This window comes from Pleurodeles waltl, chromosome 7 (genome assembly GCF_031143425.1).
Source record: "Pleurodeles waltl isolate 20211129_DDA chromosome 7, aPleWal1.hap1.20221129, whole genome shotgun sequence".
In the NCBI taxonomy this organism is placed as follows: Eukaryota; Metazoa; Chordata; class Amphibia; order Caudata; family Salamandridae; genus Pleurodeles; species Pleurodeles waltl.
The window spans coordinates 985,143,556-985,156,844 of record NC_090446.1 but is presented as its reverse complement, the minus strand read 5'-3'; positions in this window follow the sequence as shown (position 1 = coordinate 985,156,844).

Genomic DNA, 13,289 nt, shown 5'->3' with positions numbered 1-13,289 from the left:
ATCAGAAAGCTCGTCAAGGTACACATCCAGCTTTATGTTCACTCTTTAGGCCCAAACATCTAGCTATTGGCAACTGGCATGGGCTACTACGCAATCAAGGAGCGCAGCAGCATCTGACTAACTTTCTAGAAATGTGGTCAACCAGACAGTGTTGCCTTTCAGAGAAGGATTGTCAAACTATGTTGCTAGTAGGCCATAAGTCTTTAAGGGTGGCAAACTTGAAAAGGATGTTGTTCTGATCCCGATGGATTGTCTATTATACTCCAGCAGCCCTTCACAGAATGCTTCCATCTGTTGAGGACTGTTGCTTTCGGTGTAAGCAGTAGGGCACTGGGGCTTGGCTCCACATTTTTTATACCTGTCACATGCTATCGCACTTTTGAAAGCAGCTCTTTTCTGCTCTGAGTTGGGGTCTTGGCATAAAAATAGACCTTGTATCTTTAGTGGTACTGTTTGGGCTTAGCAACAAGGTCAGTGCTCTACAGTTGGGAAATTAGTATAGATATTATTGTCCATTGCATTTTTCATAGCCTGCTCCTTGATATTGCAGCTGTGGTGAACTGTGGGCCCATCATATTATGATTGGCTGAATAAAATGCTTAAAACATAGAAGTTTGAGGAGATATATGCAAAACGGGTAGAGGGCTTAAAGAGATTCAGTGCCTCTTGGCACTACCTTGACTTAGTTCAAAAAGTGGGTGCTGTTCTCTCTTAGTAACACTAGTTGTGATAGATGGATGACCTTATTTTTTGCTAGGGCTTTCAGCTTGAAATGCTGTACTTCAACTGAAAACTCTTTAAGTACAACTAGGAATTGGGCCCTGACAACATTACAACACCCCAGATGTTTTAATTGTAATATTTTAAAAGCAAATAATATGTGGCACGTTCGCACACTCACACTTTATCAATGGCACTGGGTCTGTGTATGAATTTGGCTTTCTATGGGATTTTAAGCTTTTTGTTGTTTTTTCCCCTACTGTTTTTGAATATTTTTGATAATGTATTTTTAGTGCGCAAAACTGTGATTTATGATATATTATTAACTGTTTATAATTTGGGATTTCATTGCACGTCTGCATTTTAATAAATTCCTCGTATTGAACATTTGATATTTAATTGGATCCATGAATCTGCCTCTTGACTATCCTAATGCACAACCTTTGATTTCTAACTCAGAGCCTTAGTGTGTTTGGCAGTCCCACTGTGGGATCACCAAACACGCAGGGAGGATGCCACTGACATGGCGGTGGCATCCCCATGCCCTATTACAATGTTCCCGCCAGTCTAACCGGTGGGAACATTGAAATAGAGCGTTCCCGCAAGTCAGACCATTAGGAACAGTGCTACGAGCTAGAACTCGGCTATCTCGTAGCACGGAGGGGGGCCCGAGCAGCACCCTCAGAATGTGCACTGTCTGTAAAGCAGACAATGCACATTGCAAAGGTGCTGGGCAGGGGACCCCCTTTGGCCCCCAGCACACCCTCACTGCCAGCCTTTCCATGTCGGTGAAACTGCCATGGAAAAGTGGTGGTGAGGGGAGTTGTAATCAGCCAGGTGGCGCTGAATTCAGTACTGCCCTAGCTGAGTACAACTCTGTCCGCCGTCATGCTATCGGGAACCACATTCCCGGTGGGGACGGAAATCTCCTGGTGGGTCTGCCTGCCAGGATTGTAATTGGGTGGTCCACTGCCCCGAGTGCAGTGGTTCGACCATCAACGTGAGTGTGGCGGTCCTCGGACCACCACACTCATAATGAGGCCCTATGTCTGGCAACGACTTCATTCCTAATGCTTTTTCTAATGTAATGCATTAATTTCCTTTATTGATGTAAAACATGTTTTAGTCTTGCACAAGACTGAAAACAGAAAAAAGAACTAAATAAAAAAGGAAAGAAACAAACAAAAAAAGAAGCTGAAGTCCTGGCCTTGTGAGTAGTCCTATGAGGCCCCAGGTGTGCCTAGACTCACACCTGTCCAGCGCCAGCATCATGTCCCGGGTTAGAGTGCACTCTGAAATCTGCATAACATACCAGAGCAAGTTCCTCCTGGGCTCTCTGGCCTTGTGACCACTCTTACCCTCTCCCTCTGGTGTTGAGATATGGAAGACCCCAGATGCGTGTGGTCCTCAGACATCATAGTGGACTGGAGCGGATGTCAGGGATGAGTCCCACCACTGTAGGCACAGCAGCTGAGTTTCTGGGCTGCTTTTTGGATGACAGAGTAAGTTAATCTCATCCCACTGGCTGATCAGTGGCAGTCACTCAGCTATTGATGCTTCAGTTGAGGCTCCAGATGCATGTGTCAACACCTGCTGCTCTTCATGGTCACCTGCTGTACACAACAATTGGCAGCCTCTTGGCAGATGATGTTCCAGGTCAATGGCCCATGCTCTTGACAGCTCTTGACAGCTCTTGACAGTGGCTCCCTCTGGCAGAAGGGGGTCACAGACTTTTGGAGAGCACATGAGTGATCATCTTGATCAGTGTGGCAATGGTGATCGGGATGATGACTTTAACTACCATATGGGCAGACACCTCGATCTGTGCATCAACAAATATCTGCACGGATGCCCCCTCTCCAAACAGTGTCGGCGTCTGTGGTCAGCACATGGGAAGATGGTCTGATCAGTGCAGCAACAGTTATATTTTCAGTGCAGCCCCCTCTGGTGCACTGGATCTCTCACCTTGGTCAGCACACAGGCAGACAGCCAGTCACTGGACCTCACTGCATCCAGGCACTCTCCTCCTCCTTGTAGGGTCTTCTGGTCTTGGAAGGCAGGCAGATGCTGGTACACCAGGCTCCAGGACAGGTGGTCTTGATTTCCCTAGATGATATCTTTTTAACCATCTAGCAGGCTGGCAGACCTCGATCCCCAGTTTTAGTCCCTCAAGGCAGAAGTATTGATGGTTGACAATGTGGGAGACTCAAGCTCCCAATTTTATAATCAACTTCCTGACATAGATATGATTTAGTGTCTCATACTTTGAATTTCATGTTGCAAGGAGTGTCTCCTTTGAAGTGCCCACACCTGTGTCCTGTTCTTTGCACAGGAAGCAGTCTGTCACATCAGGAGTGATAATAAACCCATAGAACTCCACAGTACTGGCCATTGGAGTTACTCGTGGATCACACCTGAATGTCAGCCTCACTGATATGTGCCTAACAAATGATTAAAAGGCCCCCAGCAATCCTCTTTATGATTCCTTTATCATTCCCATCTCCATCTTGAGATGTTTCTAGGACCCACTGACCAGTGACCTTTCACAATCAAAAAGCATTTTTCAAGTGCACAGGGGAGCCTGGCTCTCCCTTCTTCCAGTGTGTGTCCCACTCATCTCTCAGGAATGTGGCAATCCTTTATGTATCTGGGGCGAGGGTCTTCTACATGCCTTCTCTACGGCCAGATTTACATACATCACAGCACACACATGCAAACATGGGTGCTGATTTAAACCACATGCTAACATGATGTTGTCCAATGCTCATGGTACTTAACTCCTGATAGGGGCACTAGCCCTGAACCACAGCAAGGCTAGCACTTTGGGCACACTTCCTGGTCTAAGAAGACCGCAACCTGTGACACAGGCCTAGGTCATTTTATAAATGCATGATATGTGTCCATCCATGGCGAAAAATCAGAACCGGTATCCAGATATAATTACAGCAGGAGCACTCAGGACAGGGGTGAAAGTCTGTCACCGTCCAATGGATTTTTCCATCCCAACAGACTGGGTGTGATGCGAGGTTGTGTAAAACAATCTAAACCCTGTACAAATTATGAAATAGATGTACTCTAGCCAGATACACCTTCAATATTCATTTCAGTGTTACCTTCATAAAGGTAATACCTACTTGCGTTTCATGTCCGTCCTTTCACTTTTATGTATGTTGAAACCTGGCTTCAAACCACCTATCAATAACAGAAGTAGAGGTAGGAAGATACAAGACATTGACCTTGAATAAACTTCCACACACCTATAACCACTCACTATGAAGAATGCAGAAATGCACTAAAAATATGTTTAATATGTATGCTGGGAAAGACACCATAAATATTTTTGAAAGTATATGTCAAACTAAACAATTGAGGAATATACTTTGAAATAAAATGTGATACATATTCATGCGCATTTATACCTAACCGAATAAGCATACATTCTGTACAGCGTTCAATGAATATATTTATAAATATAACCCTAACTGAATGCGTATGAAAAGCTCTGGCTCAGCACCACCGGCATGCATACTTCGCTCAGCTTGCATAAATGCCAGCAGCAGATACGTTTATGCCATATTGCAGACAAACCCTGAGCTCACACAGTTAGTTATAAGGCAATAAATAAACATTCACCTTACCATTAAAAATACATCTGAATATGTATTCCACTTTTATGCTACTAAGTGCGTAGAATGAGCAGATAAAATGCTGTGATAAAATCAATAGCTGTGTTTCCTATTGCTGTAGAATGTGACGCTGGGACGAAATCTTAAGTAGAATGCATAATTGGCCTCATACAAGTGTAACACTAGAATAATGAGAATGACATTCATTGGTGAACACCGAAATTCATCCAGGTATGAATATATTACGAAAACTATTTATGCAAACCTCTGGGAAGAGATTGCACAAGAGTTTACATATGCAAGTGACTTGGTTGCGCTCTTGGACTCTAAAATGACTTTTCATCCTCTAAGTAAGTTCAATATCCAGAGGCATGCAGGCCCGTATTTATACTTTTTTAGCGCCGCATTTGCGTCGTTTTTGACGCAAAATCGGCGCAAACTTACAAAATACAATTGTATTTTCTAAGTTTGCGCCGATTTTGCGTCAAAAAACGATGCAAATGCGGCGCTAAAAAAGTATAAAGCAGTGTGAGAAGCTGTCACAAATGGTCAGTATGAAGAGATCACACCTTTGAGTAGAGTGAAAAGCTGGTCCTGCAGGGTAGAGTGTAAAACTAGCATTTGAATATCGCTCTGCTGGATAATCCTAGAAGCTCGCCTTGTTGGGCAAAACTAGCATTTGACACTGGTGGACAGTGAGCGAGAGGCTAGAACTAGTCTGCAGTGTGAAACCATCGCACTGGCGGACAGCTGTGGTAAATGAATGACTGTTGGAAGGTAAGCAAGTGGTTTTTTTGAGAACAGGCATAACACTTCCAACATCCCCTCAGGTAACTGCCAACTGTGCACTCTCTTCTCATCTCAGTGTTCTAGAACTCCTGTGGTCACCTAGTTGCCTAGGTGCAGGTATCATAGATACCACATATCTCTTCCCTAAACAATAATATAAATTACATTCAGAACTTGGGGCCAGATGTATCAAAGATTTTTGCATTCGCAAACGGTGTGAATCGGAAAATTTGGCCGTTTCGAATGCAAAAACGTGGTCTGCAATGCATGAAAGGCATTCGCAGACCAAAAATAAGAAATCGCAAAAATTTAGATTTTTTTGCGTTGCAACCTGTTTTTGCTAGTCGCATTTTGCGATTCGGTATTTCCAGTAGGAAATTGCGAGGCACAAAATGCGAATCGCAAAACCCAAGTCGCAATTCGATGCATCAAAAACTCACAAATTGCGATTTTTCACAGAATGGCATTTTGCACATGCAAAATACCACTAAGTGAAACCAGGTGGTAACCAGGTGCAACCTATATAAAGAGGCCCAGAATGCCTCAGACTCTTTTCCACAATGGCTGCACTCTACGTCATGGCGAGGAGGATGAGGATATTGGCAGGTTTGAGGAGAGGGAGGAGGAGACAGGAGCGCATTTTCAGAGTGCGCATTACACTTTTTGACCAGAGGAGGAAATATTTGAGAGGTATAGGTTGAGCTCTGCCATGATACTTGATCTGATAGCTGAGCTACAACCCATACTGCAGCGCAGAACACATAGGACTCATAGCATCCCCACCCATGTGCAGGTATTATGCTCCCTCCACCTACTCGCCTCAGGGAGCTATCAAGGGGTCATAGCAGCAGCTGGAGGGGTCTCACAGAGTACCCTCTCTAGATTTTTCAACGCATTTATTAACGCCATGCTGAGCAGAATACACCAGTACATCAGATTCCCCCACACCCCGCAGGAAATACAGCAGACAAAAATTGATTTTTACCAGATAGCACAGTTCCCCCACGTCCTAGGTGCCATAGATGGGACACATGTTGCAATATGTCCACCATCAGCTACAGAGTATGTGTACCACAACCGTAAATACCAACATTCAGTGAATATACAGGTGATATGCAATGCCTCCTACATCATAACTGATCTCGTGACCAGGTACCCAGGGAGCACCCATGATTCATACATCTTTCGCCACAGCGGCCTTCACACAAGACTGCTAGCTGGGGAGTTTGGTGAAGGATATCTACTAGGTATTGCCCCTCTGTACACTGGTGCATTGATGGCATGCTGATGTCAGATGGCTCAGTTACTTAATATACCCTCTGTCCCTTTCAGGAGACAGTGCCTACGCAGTGCGCACCTACATGATGACGCCCTACCTAAATCCTGCAACACCAGCAGAACGGAAATACAATGCAGCACACAGGGCGACCCGCAACGTGGTGGAGCACACCTTTGGCCTGCTGAAGAGTCGCTTCTGGTACCTCCACAAAAGTGGAGGGGCACTACAGTACAGCCCAGAGACAACATGTAGAATAGTGGCTACTTACGCAATCTTGCACAATATAGCTACCACCAGGGGCATACTCGTGGAAATATCAGAGCCAGACTCAGATGAGGATGATGATCCCATGCCCCCCTACAGCCAGCAGACAGGATCAGAGCAGCAGAGGGAAGGCAAAGGCGTGCTGACATCACACACAACCATTTCAGATGTAAGTATGAAAACACAAATCCACTGACAAATGTACCTGTAGTGAGTACATTTATTACCTTAATGTCAGGTAATGTAAGTCCAACGAATACCAACAAAAGTGATTGTGAAAAAAAACAATAGCAGTTCACAGTAAAGCACTATTCCTTCATAGTGTACTCATTCCAGACACACATACAGTCCCCTGTGGCCACTACAGTCACTTCTTTCAGCTACGCACGCCACTCGAGTGCGCAGTTGCCTCACTGGCACCTCAATTGTCTGCCTCCGTGGCAGTGCTGTGCCTGGCACTGCGCTGTCTGGTGTCCATTGCGGGCACAGCTAGGCTGCTGAGGCTGGATGTTTCCTCCGTGTCCCTCAGTCCAAGCTCGCTAGGTGTGGCTGACCGGTTTCCCATTATATTGTCTATCACATTAGTGATCTGTACAAGTACTTGGGCCACATCCCTGCTGCTGTGTGCTGCATCAACCTGTGCAGCCACTGCACAACGCAATATTATGGAGGTGAAATTAGCCAGCCTAGTCACAGAGTGACAAAATCCTCCAAACATGCTCATGAAGCATCGCTGCTGCCTGCGATGGCTTACCCTGTCATAGCGCAGCTCCTGACATAGTTCCCTCACAGCAGTAGTGAGCTCCCTTGTGTCCTGCGATGCCTGGACCTGTCCCTCATGCAACTGTTCAATGTTGGCATTCAGGCACTCCAGCTGGCGATGCAGGCCCCCATGTTTGCATTATGTTGCTGCATCTGCCTTTGTAATGCCGTGATCTTTTTATTTTGCAGGCGCTGCTGCTGCAACATAGCAGATTCCAGGCCACCAAATAAGGATGTTCCCTCACCTGCCTCATAAGCCTGTGAACCTGCATATGTCGGCATCCTGCGGGGTGCTGTGGTCTGCTGCGAACGGGGCTCCTGCATCTGGGGGCATCTGCCAGTTGGGGACGGTGTTTGTGAGCCTTCCTGCTGCTCATCAGAGTCCTGACTCATTTCTGACAGTGGAAGTGCCCTAGGCCTGCGTCGGAGTGGTGCAAAGTTCTGAGACTCACTCGTATTGGAGTCTGAAGCAGGATGGGTGTCTGTTTCCCCTGCACTGGCACATGCAGTGGCTGCTGGGCCTAGCCCACCTGCAACGACAATAAGCAGCATGTCAGTTATGTTGGTTACAATTAAGGTCACACAATGGTAATAACGGTACAGGTACTTCTCTTCACTGTGTTGTGTTCTTCTGTGTGTCGCTCTGCCTCTTACATTGTATGTGCTACTTTCAGCTCTGGGTTGTGGACTACCACTCCCATAAGGCATTGTTGTGCTGCTTCTAAGATGTGTAATGGACTACTTCTCAGAATGTTTTACATTATTGGCTAATTCCTAAGGGGCTTTTGTGCATACACATATGGGGTTACAATTCAATATTGCACTTACATTTGCTGGTACTTGGTGTGCCGGAGGTGTCAATCTCAGTGACCCCACTGACTGCTTCCAGGAGGAGTGTGGACTCCACTAGGTCTTCTATTGGGGTGGAGGGTGTGTCTGTGGGTGGTCTGCCTCCTGTGCTCCTGGCCTCCTGCAGTCGTCTTGCCACCCTCTCCTTGGCACGGGACCGCAAGTCGTACCACCTCTTCTTGATTTCTTCAACAGAGCGCTGTGCCCCTCCAACAGCACAGATCTTTGTCTGGATATTTGCCCAGAGTCTGCGTTTTTCACTCTCAGGCACCTGGAGTGAGCTTTTGCCAAACAACCGGTCATGGCTCCTGACCACCTCCTCTGTGAGCACCTCCAGCTCTTGCTCACTGAACTTCAGCTTGCGCTTCCTTTCTCCCTTCTCCTTTCACTGGGCAGAGGTGTCCATGGTTGTTCTGCTGTACTGCCTTCTTCAGAGACTTGCTCAGTGTGGCTGGGCTAACTCTCTCTGAATGCTGGTTTGGGTGTGGCACCTGCAAACTGCCTGGGATGACTCACTTCCTGCTTGTGATGTCATCAGGCTCCTCCAGGTGTGCGTTCTCGCAATTTGCGATTTTCAATTACCGAATCGCAATTTGCGAAAATGCAAATTGCGATTCGGTATTTGGGCCTCGCAAACCACAAATAGCGATTTTTAAGAAATCGCTAATTCCGAATCGCAATTATGATACATGGCCTATTGCGAGTCGGAAATAGCGATTTCTTAAAAATCGCTATTTGCGCTTCGCAAGGCCATTTCATGATACATCTGGCCCTTGGGTTCGGTACCACTCACACTAGACATATGAGCATCGCTACTATCATCACTACTTCTGACAGATTCATTAGCATCATTAGACACTTCCATCTCAGCTTCATTATCATCCCACAACCAGAAATCAGATTGAGGAAGGTTTGTACTATCCTTGTTATGTTGCCTGTTCAGAAGTTTATTACATCTGGCCACCCTGCAAAAATGGCAACATTTATTATCATTCAATAATGCAGATTTTTTCTAAGCTTTCTTTACTTGCAACGGTTCAGAAAACTCGATGCATCCCTGCCTCATCTTGTGAACTACCTTTACTCTTGTCCAATCTCCTGGTACTAGGTACACATTTTTTACTCCATGTTTCTTTATACATTTCTTGCATCTTAAGTAAATCTCTCTTTACTACAGAAGGTGACCACTTACTGCATAATTTCATATTCATTCAGGCTCGGATATCTTTTGTAATGGGTTCTCCTCCTCTCAGAATCCTAAAGGGGCCATAACCACTTAATGTAGGTTTTATCCTATAAGCTCAAAGTGACTTCCCCAACTCCTTTTCCCAATCTCACCCAACATTAATGGCTGCTTGTACACTACTCATTAACACTCTGTTAAAGAGCTCACCTGTTCCATTGCCAGCAGGGTGAAAAACCAGTGTGTATTTTCCTTTAATACCATTCCTGGCCAAGAAATTTCCAAACTTTTCAGCTGTAAATTGTGGTCATTTATAATTCAATATGGACTTTGGTATCCAGTCCCAAGAATATTCTTTCCAAGAAGCAAACTATGGCTTTTGCAACAACAGTTTCAGACACTTCATATTCTGGCCATTTTGAATAATTGTAAATTGCAACAATGACATACTTAGGTGCACCCCGCATTCATCCTAGAATATCTATACTGAGATATTTCCAAGGATTCTCTGGACATCCTCTATCCCCTAGTGAAGGAGGAAACATTGACTGAGCTTTAGCGGAGCTAGCACATGTCAAACAGTTCCTCACACATTTTTCTGCGTCCACATCTGTCCCTGGGTACCACTAAGATGACTTTGTTTTCTTCTTAAGTTTAACAATTCTCAGATGGCCTTCATGATTAATCTCTAATATTTTTTGTCTTAACTTTCTGGGAGGCAGCACTTTGTTGCCTCTGAGAATATGACCTGTTTCACTAACGGCTAATTAATCTTTTATTTCCCATAACTTCTTGCACTTTTCTTGCAATTTGTTCTTTCCTGACCAGTGATTGGTAATATACAACCTTATCAATTTCAGGTCATCATCCTTATCATTACCAATCTCTCAATTCTTATCAGATATAACTGTGTACCCCTCACCAATCATGGGCACACAATATTCATCCCATGTATTGCTGATGTATTCACTCAATGGTAAGGGTGAACAACCTTATTCTTATTGCCCAGTAAATATTCCACATCATATACAGTATATATAATCCAGCAAACTGAGTGTCACTCTTGCTATGAGGGGTGCAGCTCTAACTGTTCCATTTGAAGTGAGTACTTTCACAAGTGTTTATGATCTGTACGTAAAATGAATCTGGTTCTCCACAAATATTGCCAGAATTTTCCCATGATCCGTACCGCTGCTAACATATCTTTTTCAATAAAAGATAATTTTTCTTCTGCGGAGACAGCGATCGAGATGCGTACGCTATTGGGTTTTCTTCTCCTGTCACAGAAAATTGGCTCAAGACAGCTCATAGGGCCAGATGTATGAAGAAACCACTTTGCGAATCTCTAATATCGATTTTTAAGAAATCGCTATTTCTGATTCACATAATGGTATGTATCATATTTGTGATTTGGTAATAGCGATTTCTTAAAAGTCGCAAATGCTATTACCGTATCGCAAATAGCGATTCTGAGCCCATTCGCACCTATGGGCCTGTAGGCCCATAACTGAAAATTCTTTGCATTTCCCAAATTGTGAATTCCTAATTGGAATTTGCAATTTAGGAAATACAAAACCCCAGGGTGCTGGGGGCCTAAGGCCCCCTCTGCTGCACCCCAAAAAATATTTGAGGACATGTAAGGCACACACATGCCAAAGAGGCATGTGTGTGTTACATGTCAATTTTAAAAATGCATTTTTAATGCATTTTTAAAATTTGCACATGGATACCACCAAGTTTTACTTGGTGGTAATTGTGATTCCTTAATGCCCAGCTCGCATTAAGGAAAAGCTTGATACATGTGCTTAAGAAATCACAAATAAGGATTCCTTATTTGCGATTTCTTATTTAGAGAATCGCAATTTGCGATTCTCTAAATGGCCTCGCAATTTTAAGGAATCGCTATTTTCATGCATAATTTCGTGCCGAATGAAAGGCACCATTTGCGATTGCAAATTCGCCTGATACATCTGGCCCTTAGACCTTTGCCATTGGTGTCAGTTGTCATTACACTGCAAGCATCAATTTTGAAAACCTGCAAAGGAATAGTCGGACATCTATCCTGCTTAATGTTTTCAAGATCAGCCTACAACTCATCGTTCAATTTGAACTCCTGCTTATTCTTCAACAACTGTCGCAACCCGTGTGTTGTCATTGAGAAATTCCTTACAAATTTAGAGTAAAACTCTACAAGGCCCACAAATGACCTAACTTCAGCTTTAGACATGGGAGATGGAGCATTATCAACACCTTCGCTGCTAAGCTCCCCCACCCCGTACTAAGCTTTTTGTTGGATATTTGGGATAGTTCTCGCTTAGGCCCCCATAACTTTTTTGTACATATAAGCTAGCCACATCAAATTGTCATCCTTTTTTCCAGCATCCTAGGGATTCTAAAGGTACCCAGGGTTTGTGTATTCCCCTGGTGGGGACTGAGAAATTAGCCAAACTACAGCTAAAATGTGGGTTTTTGGGGAGAAATTGGAAAAAAAATGGTGCAGAAGAAAGCCTCTGTTTTTCCCTACAAAGGGCATCAATAAAGGGTTTGCAGTGCTAAAATCACGATCTTCCCAGCTGTCAGGAGCAGGCAGACTAGATTTAGAAAACCATATTTTTCAACTCAGTATTGACATTATACTGGGTCATACCCCCTTTTTCCTATTTGTTTGCGTTTTCAACCTCCTTTCAGGTAGTGACAGAAATGGGTGTAAAACCAATGGTGGATCCCAGAAAGCCATACATATCCTAAAAGTAGACACAATTCTGAATTCAGCATGGGGTCCTCTGTACAGCTACTTCAAGATTTTCTTACAGAAAGTAATAGTTGAAATAAACAAATTGAAATCAAGTTGAAAAAACAGCCATTCTGTCTACATTTTCATATGTACCTTTTTTCAACTATGGCAGATTTTCAAAAGCAATATATTGTTATGTCTGCTGGATCCTTCTGGTTTCGGGGATATATAGGGGTGCTACATTCACCAAGAACCCAAAGTACCTGGAGTCAAAAAAATGAGCTGCACCTTGCAATGTGTTTTCATTGAATACAAGGTATACAGCAATTCATTGGGTAAAATATGAAGAGTGAAAAATAGGTATTAAGGAAACCTATGTATTTCCGAAATGGGGACAAGATATGGAGTTTAAAAACAGTAGTTATTTGCACATCTCTGAATTTGGGGTCACCCATACTAGCATGTGAAGGGCCTTTCTCAAAATGACTTCTTTCTTACACAGTGTCTTACATTTGGAAGGCACAAATGCAGAGGAAGACCATTGATGATAACCCTTGATCTGCTATTCTGCGTTCCCCCAAGTCTCCCAATAAAAATAGCATCTCACTTGTGTGGGTAGACCTAGTGCTTGTGACAGGAAACGCTACAAAACGCTATGTGAATGCTATGTGGAAACTGACACATTTTTTGCAAAGTGCCTAGCTGTGGAGTTTGGGCTCTAGCTCAGCAGGTACCTAGGGAAACCTACCACCCCCATACATTTGTGAAAAGTAGACACCTAGGGGAATCCATGATGGGGTGACTTTTGGGGCATTCATTAGGTTCTATCACCTAGTGTCCTTTGAAAACCTTAAAACTTGTAAAAAAAATACCAAATTTTCCTCAAATTTCTGTAATGCAAAGTTCTGAAGGGAGCCACAAGTTTCCTTCCACCCAGCATTCCCCCTAGTCCCTCAAAAAAAATGGTAACTCACTTGTGTGGGTAGGTCTAGTGCCGGTGATAGGAAACACACCAAAATGCAACATGGACACATCACATTTTTCCACTAAAAACGGACTTGTTTTTTGCAAAGTGCCTAGCTG